Genomic DNA, 10049 nt, shown 5'->3' on the forward strand with positions numbered 1-10049 from the left:
TGTATTGAAAAATCGGAAGAGCATATGGATAAATAAAAAAAGTGCGCACTTTTTTTATTTTTCCATATGCTCTTTCGATTTTTCAATATAGAGTTTTGCAAAACAAAATACTGCCAATGGGTTATTTTGACCCAATGGTTTCCTATATTATCAAAACAGGTTTACATAAAGCAAATGTACATATGTTTGTATGTATTTATAGCTTCAGAAACAATGTGAATGAAATTCGAGCAACCCTGCTAAAAAATATTGTAGAATAATTGCAATATTTTCTGTATACTTCGTTCAAATACCTAACTGTTTTAATCAATTCCCATTCTTTCATTGTACGTTTTTTTGTTGTAAAATTTATAGAAACACAATACGACAACGACGGAACCAAACCTAGCGGTCTTTTGTTTTTGCTTCTCGTTTACAGCAGGTCAAATAAGTTTACAAAGAGAGTTTCGATTAGTTCTATTGATAGTGGCTGGCCAACGTGCATGAATCAAGTTTGGGGAAATTACAAATTTAAAGAAATAATAAAAGTTTGTGTATAAATAAATATTGACTGTGTTTAATATGGCGAAAGTCTCTCTTGTTAAGTCTAATAAAAGTAAAGATATGCTCTGTGTTGACGGATATTTTTTTTATTTGGAGCGATCTACAAAAAAAACATATAATTGGGCCTGTTCTAAAAGAATTCAAAAGAAATGTCGTTCGCGTCTTGTTACAACACTTATTGAAAATGTGCATACGATTACGAAGTATTCAAAGGATCACTCCCATGAACCGTTTCCAGATGAGGTCAATGTCGTAAAAGCTAATAATTTGGTGAAAAAGTTGGCGAAATCAAGCTTGCTGACTACTAGCCAAATAATCCAGAAATCTATTGTTGAGACTGTTTCCGTCAGCCGTGACTATTTACCCACAAAAAGTGTTCAAAAGCAAAAAATTAACAGGATAAAAAGAGCGAAAGTAGGACTTCGTGAACCAAATTCGATAGAAGAAATAGATATTCCATTAAGTTTGTATGTTTTGGAAAATGAACTTTTTATTTTGTCAGAAAAATATTTCCACAATGAATGTATGATTATATGTGGTACTAAATCATCATTGCAATTGCTTGATGAAAGCGACTGTTGGATCATGGATGGCACTTTCGATGTGGTGCCTACATTTATGCGACAACTCTTTTCCATCCATGGTCGGGTTGAAGGGCAAATAATACCTCTCGTATTCTGCATTATGAGCAGAAAATCACTTACCAGCTATGAGACGTTTTTCATTGAGCTCATTGAATTTGCTCGAGGATATGGCATACAATTAAATCCAAAGCGAATCCTTAGTGACTTTGAGATAGGTATTATATCGGCTGCCAAAAAATATTTTCCCGATACAAGATTGCAAGGATGCTTCTTTCATTTTAGTCAAATAATTTGGCGTAAAATACAAAAAGAAAGGTATGTTGTGTAATATATTGATATACTGAACAATTTCATCCCAACTACCATAAAGTACTGAATATTTAATTTTTTTTGTTTGCAGATTGGTTAAGAAATATGGAAATGATTCATATTTTTCCTTACATATTAGAATGTTAAAAGCTCTGGCTTTTTTGCCTCACGACGAAGTCTCTGAGTACTATAATCAATTTTATAGTACTCTTGAAGACGAAGATACAAAACAGTTTTGCTCGTGGTTTGAAAGAAATTACATAGATCGAGACAACTCCCAGCCAAAATACCCACCAAAATTTTGGTCAGTGCACGATGAGTCCAATATCGCTTTCCCTAGAACGCAAAACAGTATTGAGGCTTGGCATCGTCGGCTAAAAGTTATTGTTGGGAAACGAAACTCAGGGTTGTACAAACTAATTAATGATCTAAAAGGCGAGCTGGTTTGTGCGAAAGCACAACTAGCTAAAATTCAAAATGGTCACAAAATTAGTCAAACGAAGAAGGCTGTAAAAGCAAACAACAGAATTAAAAGAATAACAAAAAAAAGGCTTATATTAAGGCATGTTTCTTTTCTAAAGCGAATTGCTAAAAATTTAATAATATAATAATTGTTTCGCCATTACAATGAAATAACTTTTGTTTTGAATGAATTTTTGAATTTTTCTTTAATTGACATATGTATATATACCATTGTTTCTATAAAATCAGAATTCCATTATTCATAAAATAAATGTGCTGTTCAGGTAAGCGTGCTTATCAGGTTATCTGCTTATTTGGTTATATTTTTACAGCATTTTGATCGAAAATAATTTTGATTCCAGAATTTTAATATACAGAATTTCAGTTCTCCATCATTTTGATCATACAGAATTTTAAATACAGAATATTGAACCAAAAGAATTTAGGCTGGACAGAATTTTTTTTTTGATTTTTACAGAATTTTCATCCAAAAGAATTTTGAAAAGCAGAATTTAGTACCTCTCCCGTAAATTTTGTATGCCTGCAATATAAAACATTTTATTAATTAAAATATTTCTGTTGTTAATTTAGGGAGAAGAGTGGAAGGCCATTGGGTTCTCGGTATGATAGAGAACGGCAGCGAAGACTTAAGGCTGGAGGTATGTCCGGACAACGTGCGTTCGGCGGAGGTGCTCATACCTTTGATTATGCGGCGGAAGGCACAACAATCCAGACGGATTACTGGAAAATATACGACTGCCTTCGCGATCATGGGTATGAGCACCTAAAAGTAAACCACAGCGACCCGGACAATCCGTTTGTGACGAGCGATGGTTTACATACGCAGAGGATAGAATCTCAATGGAGGGTGGTAAAACGGTTCTTTCAAAAGGATAATTATAACAATCCAAGCAACTTCGCGGATATTATTGTAGAGTATCTTTGGCGCAAGTCAATAATTAAAAATCGCTATGATCCCTTTGAAAAGCTGATTGATGTCATCAAATACAGTTACAAACCATAACATTCTGTCTTTTTATTCATTTATTCTTTTTAAAATTTTTTAACTATTCTTTTTTATATATAGATATTTAATATATAAAAAAGAATATATATAATATATTCATAATATAGTGAAAATTTGGAATAAAAAATCGCCTGCGGCGCTTTTTTTTCTTTTTTTTTTAAATATATATATATATATATATATATATATATAAGTATATATATCATACATTCAAAAAGCATACAATCAAACATACTTTACTGAAAATCAAGCATTAATATTATAATGTATATAAATATATACATATATCCATAAATATACCTATATATATATATATATATGAATAGACGTATATAATATAGAAATAATTTGTAAAATTTTGTATTTTTATTCATTTATTATCTTCTAAAATTGTTTATTTATGCGATGTCTGGCAGCACTTCGGCTGGTTGTAATAACCAAAATAGGAGGATTCTTGGTCAATTTTACAAATTTTGAAATCAAATAACTTAAAAACTATAAGCCGCCGACAAGTGAGGTTTTCACTTTTAGAAAGTAGAATACCCCCTCTACCCCCCCCCCCCCTTATACCCCTTTTTTTAAAACAGACGGGGTAGGGGATGGGTTTTTTCCCAATATATTTCCTACAAGTTTACACCAACAAAAAAGCGCCAAAAAGTAGGCAGTGTTATTTCTCACTAGAAATTAGCAACCACAAGGAAAAACTCAGGAAAAATAGCCTAAAGTGTATCTAAGTTATATATAAGGTATAGCTCTCTCTCTCCCCTTTTCCCCTACGTTATATCTTTTTTCTCTCTCGCGGAACGAAAATGCCCAAAACGTTGCATGGCCTTGAAATTTTACTCTCCATTCTCGCTCGTCCATCGAAGAAGTTTAACTTCAAAAAAAATGTATACCACTTGTAATGAGATATTTATGTACTGTTTACCACTGCAGAAAGAACAATAATAAAAACAAAGCTTGCTGGAAAAATATAGAAACAAATAGATTTCTCATCAAACAGCTTAAATGATGCAGTGTATTTTATATTTTCTCTGAGAATGCAATAACGGTGAAATGTATTTTTTCCTGTTGAGCTTAGCGTCTTAAATCATTTTCAAACATTTTTTTTAAGAAAAGTTGTAACAATTAAAATTTTAGGGAAATGAACCTCACTTGAAAGAAGGAAAGACGTTATTCGTCATTATAAAGAGGGCAAAAGCCAAAGAAAAATTGCAGAAATTGTTGCTATTAGTTCCTCAACTGTCCAGCACATTATGGAAAGGTTTCTCCACGAAAATAGGATAGAAGATAAGGGCAGATCTACGCCAAATAAAATATTTAATGATGATATTGAGAGGTGGATTGTTCGCAAAGTTAAAGAAAACCCCGATTTAAGTGCTTCAAAATTATCGAATGAAGTCGAAAAAATACTTATGCAAGATGTGTAACCCTGAAACTGTTCGTAGAGTTCTGCGCGAAGAAAATTTTCATGGAAGTACTGCCCGAAATAAGCCATTGATTAATGCTCGTAATAGAAAATAAAGAATAGAGTTTTGCAGAAAACATTTGAACACAGACATTTCGTTCTGAAAGTCCGTTGTTTTTGCGGATGAAAGCAAATTTAACCTTTTCAGGTCTGATGGGAAGTCCTGGAGAAAACCAAACACCGCGCTTCAAACATGTAATTTGCGCTCTACAGTTAAACATGGCGGGGGCAGTGTGATGGTATGGGGTTGCATGTCTTATTCAGTAGTCGGAAATTTAACATTTATCGCAGGAAACATTGGTGATTCGTTTAGGTTCTACCAAGGCAAAGATCCCGAGCATAAGTCTGGTATTGTAAAAACTTGACTTATCTGGAACTGCCCACATGTAGTACAGACACCTGCACAGAGTCCAGATCTCAACGTTATTGAGAATTTGTGGTCAGTACTGGAAAATAAAATAAGAAACCAAAATATTTCGAATGCTTCTGATCTGAAACGGGCACTACAGGAAGAATGGGATAAAATTAGTTCCGATTATACAGCAGAACTGGTAGAATCTATGAAATCCCGATTCAAAGCAGTTCTGAATCAAAAGGGATACCCCACTAAGTATTAGCCGTAATCATGAAATCGAATATTAATGTGTTTATGTTTTTTGAATACTTTTAATTTAGTGCATCATTTAAGCTGTGGCCTCCAAACTGTAACTGAATTATTCTAATTTGCCATATCTTTCTTATGAAGAAACATTTTTGTTATTTTTTGTTATTAAATAAAACATGTTATTTAACATTAAAAAATATAAGATTTTTTTCTGTAATGGAAATACCATAAAAAATATTTGATATTTTAATAATTTGTTTGGCTGCATCAAATAAGCTGTGAGTCACTGTATATAAGATTAGATGAGATCAGATTAGATTCTTTATGAGGTTTGCACTTCAACCTCATGGTCTTATGTGCCCTCTACTCATCACAGTACTTCATCCATACCCTGTTACTCCTCGTGGAAGTCGCAGCTTCTCTCGCCAATGCGTACGCTATTTAGTTCCCAGAATTATTCCCCACTGTCCTGGTAACCAAATTAACCAGATGCGATTGTGCGTTCCTAGTAAATTCAGTTTCTCGATAGGTGGCATTCAACGCCTGACTGTCGCTCAGAATGGCAACTCACTCATTTCGGAAATTTCTGTCTAAGTTTATCTCTGCACATGGACATCGGCACGGAACGCTTAGTTCTGGGACCGTAAATTCCAACGCCTATGCCTTCTGGGGTCTCCGAGCCGTCTGTGTACCAGTGCCGGGTACACTCCTGGAGTTTCTGAGTTTCTTTTGAAATGCACGTCTACGCCAGTTTAACTTATCCTGAACTTATTTCGAATTTGATGACTTTAGTGATATCATCTCCGGGTAGCTGGATAAATGGGAGCTACAGCCTCAGCAATGCCATGTTCTCAGATAACATCACTTTTCCTCACCCAAAGCCTTCCTTGTACTGTTCAGCAGGCTACACTTGGCACACCATTTGTATGCATTTTAAACTCAGTTTAAATGAGTTAATTTGAATCACAAATTAATTAGAGAATGTCCGTAATTCTCCCATGGTGACAAAATCTTTCAGAACTGTGGCCAATTTTTGCCCGTTAACGCGCTCTCAGCAAATTTTAAAGAATCAGCTGATTGGCTGGCGTACTCGGGGTGGGGACAGCGGTTTGTTTACGAAAAAACTGAGATTGTTTTGGTGATATACGAAAAAAAATTAGCACAACCTTCGCCCATTTTGCTTAGTCGCCATCTTAAGAACGACTAATTGGACGAGTGTGTGAATACGTGTGAAATGAGCGAACAGAATTGGGCTTGCGAGTACTCCTGTGACGTGACAGCCGAAGTAACGCGAACAATTTGGTTTTTCACTATAGTTAATGGTCAAACCTGGTAATCTATCTTCCTTGCAATCTTCCCATAATAGTACATATTATCTGTAATGATTTTCCGAAAGCTCTGCAAATTACTATTCAACTGCTAACAAGCCCACCACCCGATGAAAAATGCTTTCCGCCCACGAATTCTTGCAAATTTCTGAAAAGGTAGTAGTAGTTGTGAGCCAAGCCTGGTGATTGTGGTGGGTGTTCAGGCAATTCTTACTAAAATTCATACACTTTAGCCATCGCTAAAATACTTTCATTGTATGGATAAATTTAAAATAATTTTTTTTCTTCCATAAACCTGGTATTTACTCATGAATTTTTGCATTCAGCTACTCCAAAAGGTGGCAATCATATTCAGAGTTAATTTTTCATCTCCACTCCTATCCAAATCTCATTCTTAGTTATAAAATTGAGCACAACATTCAGTTTATTCTGCCTAAAATGCTTCAAATTAAGCTGGGAATATTTCCAAATTCAGTTTTTGTTGAATTTTTATCGAATGCTCCACTAACTTCCCTGATACCATATGAAATTTCTCATGCCATCTGAGATGACTCTGGTATCAGCAGTTGCACGCTAAGCCAAACTAGCATTTACAGAAATAATAAACGAATGATTTCATTTGTCTTAAATTTTTGAGTCAATTGACTTGGTAAGTGTTTATGCTTGAAATATTGAATCATTTAGATTGGAAGCAGTTCGATATTTTTATGTATGGATGGTATACTGAATGCTGTAAGTGTTGCTCACCAGCAAGCTCGTCTAACGAGTCTTTTTTATGGTGAGTTGCTTGAGCTGCTCGAGCCATATGCAGAAAATAATCCTGGCCACTTCCAGGTGAATGACGAACAGAGACTTGCACCACTTGCGTGGACTTCTACACACCGAACATTCCTATTGCGTTGCCAAGAGGTGGAGAGGAACTTGGCTTCACTTGATGTGTCCAACTGGCATCGGTTAGCACGAGAAGGAAACGCCTGGCGGTGCTTTGTTAAACTCTGTCAATATCGCTTAGGCAGTTATCGCGCTAATAAAGAAGAAGAAGAAGTTCGCAATTGCTAAGAGACTAGACTCTATACTTCTATGCAACGCTTGCTTTAACTTATTCAAATATAACGGTTCTCCTACAAGTGTCAGAATTCACATTTTGAATTAGTTAACGCCTAAACATATGCAATATATTAAAATAAAAGGTCAGTTATGCATTTTTTAGTATTTCGCAGAAAAATATTTAAAGTGCCAAGAAAATATGGGAATTGACATTTTAAAATTAATAAATTATTTTAAATGTAAATATTGCCTGTACATCCACTTTACGCTGAAATCTTCGAAAATTGTGAAGTGAAACGGATTAAATAATGGTAAAATTTAATTAAATTAAAAATTGATACAAAAAAATGATTGAAATAGAATTAAATTCAAAATTAAATTAATCTGACTTAAAATAATCAAAGATTAAAGACTAAAATTAAACACAATTAATTGTAAAATATATGAAATATGAACTTTTAACAAATATCTGTCAAAATATTATGAAAAATTATCTAACTTTAAGCTTAAATTTGATTTGATATCTAAATTTTTAATAAAAATAAAAGTACGATTAAGAATAAAATTTGTTTTTGTTTTAAATTTAAAATAAAATTTAATTTAATATTACGATTTAAGCTAAAAAATAATTATTAAAATCAAAGCTGCGGGAAAAAGTTAAATAAAATCTTAACTTAAAGAAAAAGTTAAAATTAAAGCTTCAATTAAAGCTCAAATTAAAATTAACGTGAAACTAAGTATTATTTAAAAATAACTGTATAACTAAAACTAAACACTAAATAAAAAAATAAAATTAAATTAAATTAAATTAAAAGTATGTAACTAAGTATTATTTACAAATAACTCGATAACTAAAACTAATCACTAAATGGAAACCAAAATTATTTAAAATTTGTTAAAATTATATAAATGAGCATAATTAAAACTAAAGTTTCTTTATCAATAATTAGATTAAAATTTAATTAAATTTTTATTAAAACGAATAAATATTATTTGTACAATAAATTTAAATAAAATGTGAAATCAAGTGTTAAACTTCCAAACTCGAATTGAGCTAATTTTTTAATTTAATATAAATAAATAAAATTGTATAAGTAAAAAAACAAAATGAAAGAAAAATTTAGTTTGAAATCAAGATTTAAATGGAGTTAAAAATAAATAAATAATAAATAAAAAAAGTATTAAATAAAAAATTAAAAAAAATAATAAATAAAAACTAAAACTAAACCAAAATTCAACGAAAAATATGGTTAAACTTAACTTAATTGCGATAAAAATGCATTTATTTATTCATTAAAGTTTTTCAATTTAAATTTTATTATAACGAATTTAAAAAAAATATGTATGTATGCTAGAGGAATTTAAAATAGAGCTAAGCACTCAATATTAAAAAACTTTACCTAAAATTAGAATTAGCTTTGACATTTAAATTTAAAATTTAAATTTTTAAGTTTAAATATATTTAATTTTTAACTTTATTTAAAATTCCCCTTGTACATAACTTTTTTAAATCCGATATTCGACAAATTTTAATAAAAAAATAAATTAATTATTACCTAAAATCAAATTAAGTTCAATCTTAACTCTAGTTTAATTTTGATTTAATATTAGTTTTTATTTTTTTTACTTTTTTATATCTTTACATTTTATTCATTCATATTCAATTTAAAATAATATTAAAATTTGAGAAACGTGAATTGGAAGTCAAATAGCACAAGCAAAACTAAATTATATTAAAGAAAAGAGAATTAAAATTAAACGAAAAATTTTAATTAGAAATAATCAAATTGAAAGTGAGAATAAAACATCGCAGAAAATTCGAAGCAAACGTGAACTTTGTATTAGAAACCTAAAAAGCGAATAGTTTAATTTAATATAGGGTGTTTTTTTAGAGGTTAGGTTTTCAAGATGAAATAAAACGTATATAATTTAATGTTATGGCCAAGAATTTAGCTTTATTATAAAGATAAGGGTTTGCTTTATGTTTTAAAAATGATTTCGGGCAAGTGGCCGCCGCGGCTGGCTCGAATAAATTCCAGCCTAGAGGCCCAATTTTCGACCACTTTTTGCAGCAATTGGGGCCGTATGTCAGCAATAACGCGCCGAATATTCTCTTCCAAGACGTCAATCGTCTCGGGCTTATCTGCGTAGACAAGCGACTTCACATAGCCCCACAAGAAATAGTCCAGCGGTGTTATATCGCACGATCTTGGAGGCCACGCCACAGGTCCACGGCGCGAGATAATGCGCTCACCAAAAGTTTCCTTCAATAAATCGATTGTTGCGTTGTCTGTATGGCATGTAGCGCCGTCTTGTTGGAACCAAAGGTCGTCCACATCAACATCGTCCAATTCAGGCACGAAAAAGTCATTAATCATGGCTCTATAGCGCTCTCCATTGACTGTAACATTATGGCCGGCTTCATTTTTAAAGAAATATGGACCAATGATTCCCTCTGCCTATAGAGCACACCAAACAGTGACTTTTTGAGGTTGTAACGGCGTCTCAGCAATGGCTTGTGCATTATGTTCACTCCAAATGCGACAATCTTGCTTATTGACATACCCATTCAACCAAAAGTGAGCTTCATCGCTGAACAAAATTTTCTTGTGAAAATCGGGATCGGTGGCCATCTCGTTTTGGGCCCAAATTTGCACGATTTGAAAACGTTGTTCAG

Source organism: Anastrepha ludens, chromosome 6, assembly GCF_028408465.1.
Source record: "Anastrepha ludens isolate Willacy chromosome 6, idAnaLude1.1, whole genome shotgun sequence".
Taxonomy (NCBI): domain Eukaryota; kingdom Metazoa; phylum Arthropoda; class Insecta; order Diptera; family Tephritidae; genus Anastrepha; species Anastrepha ludens.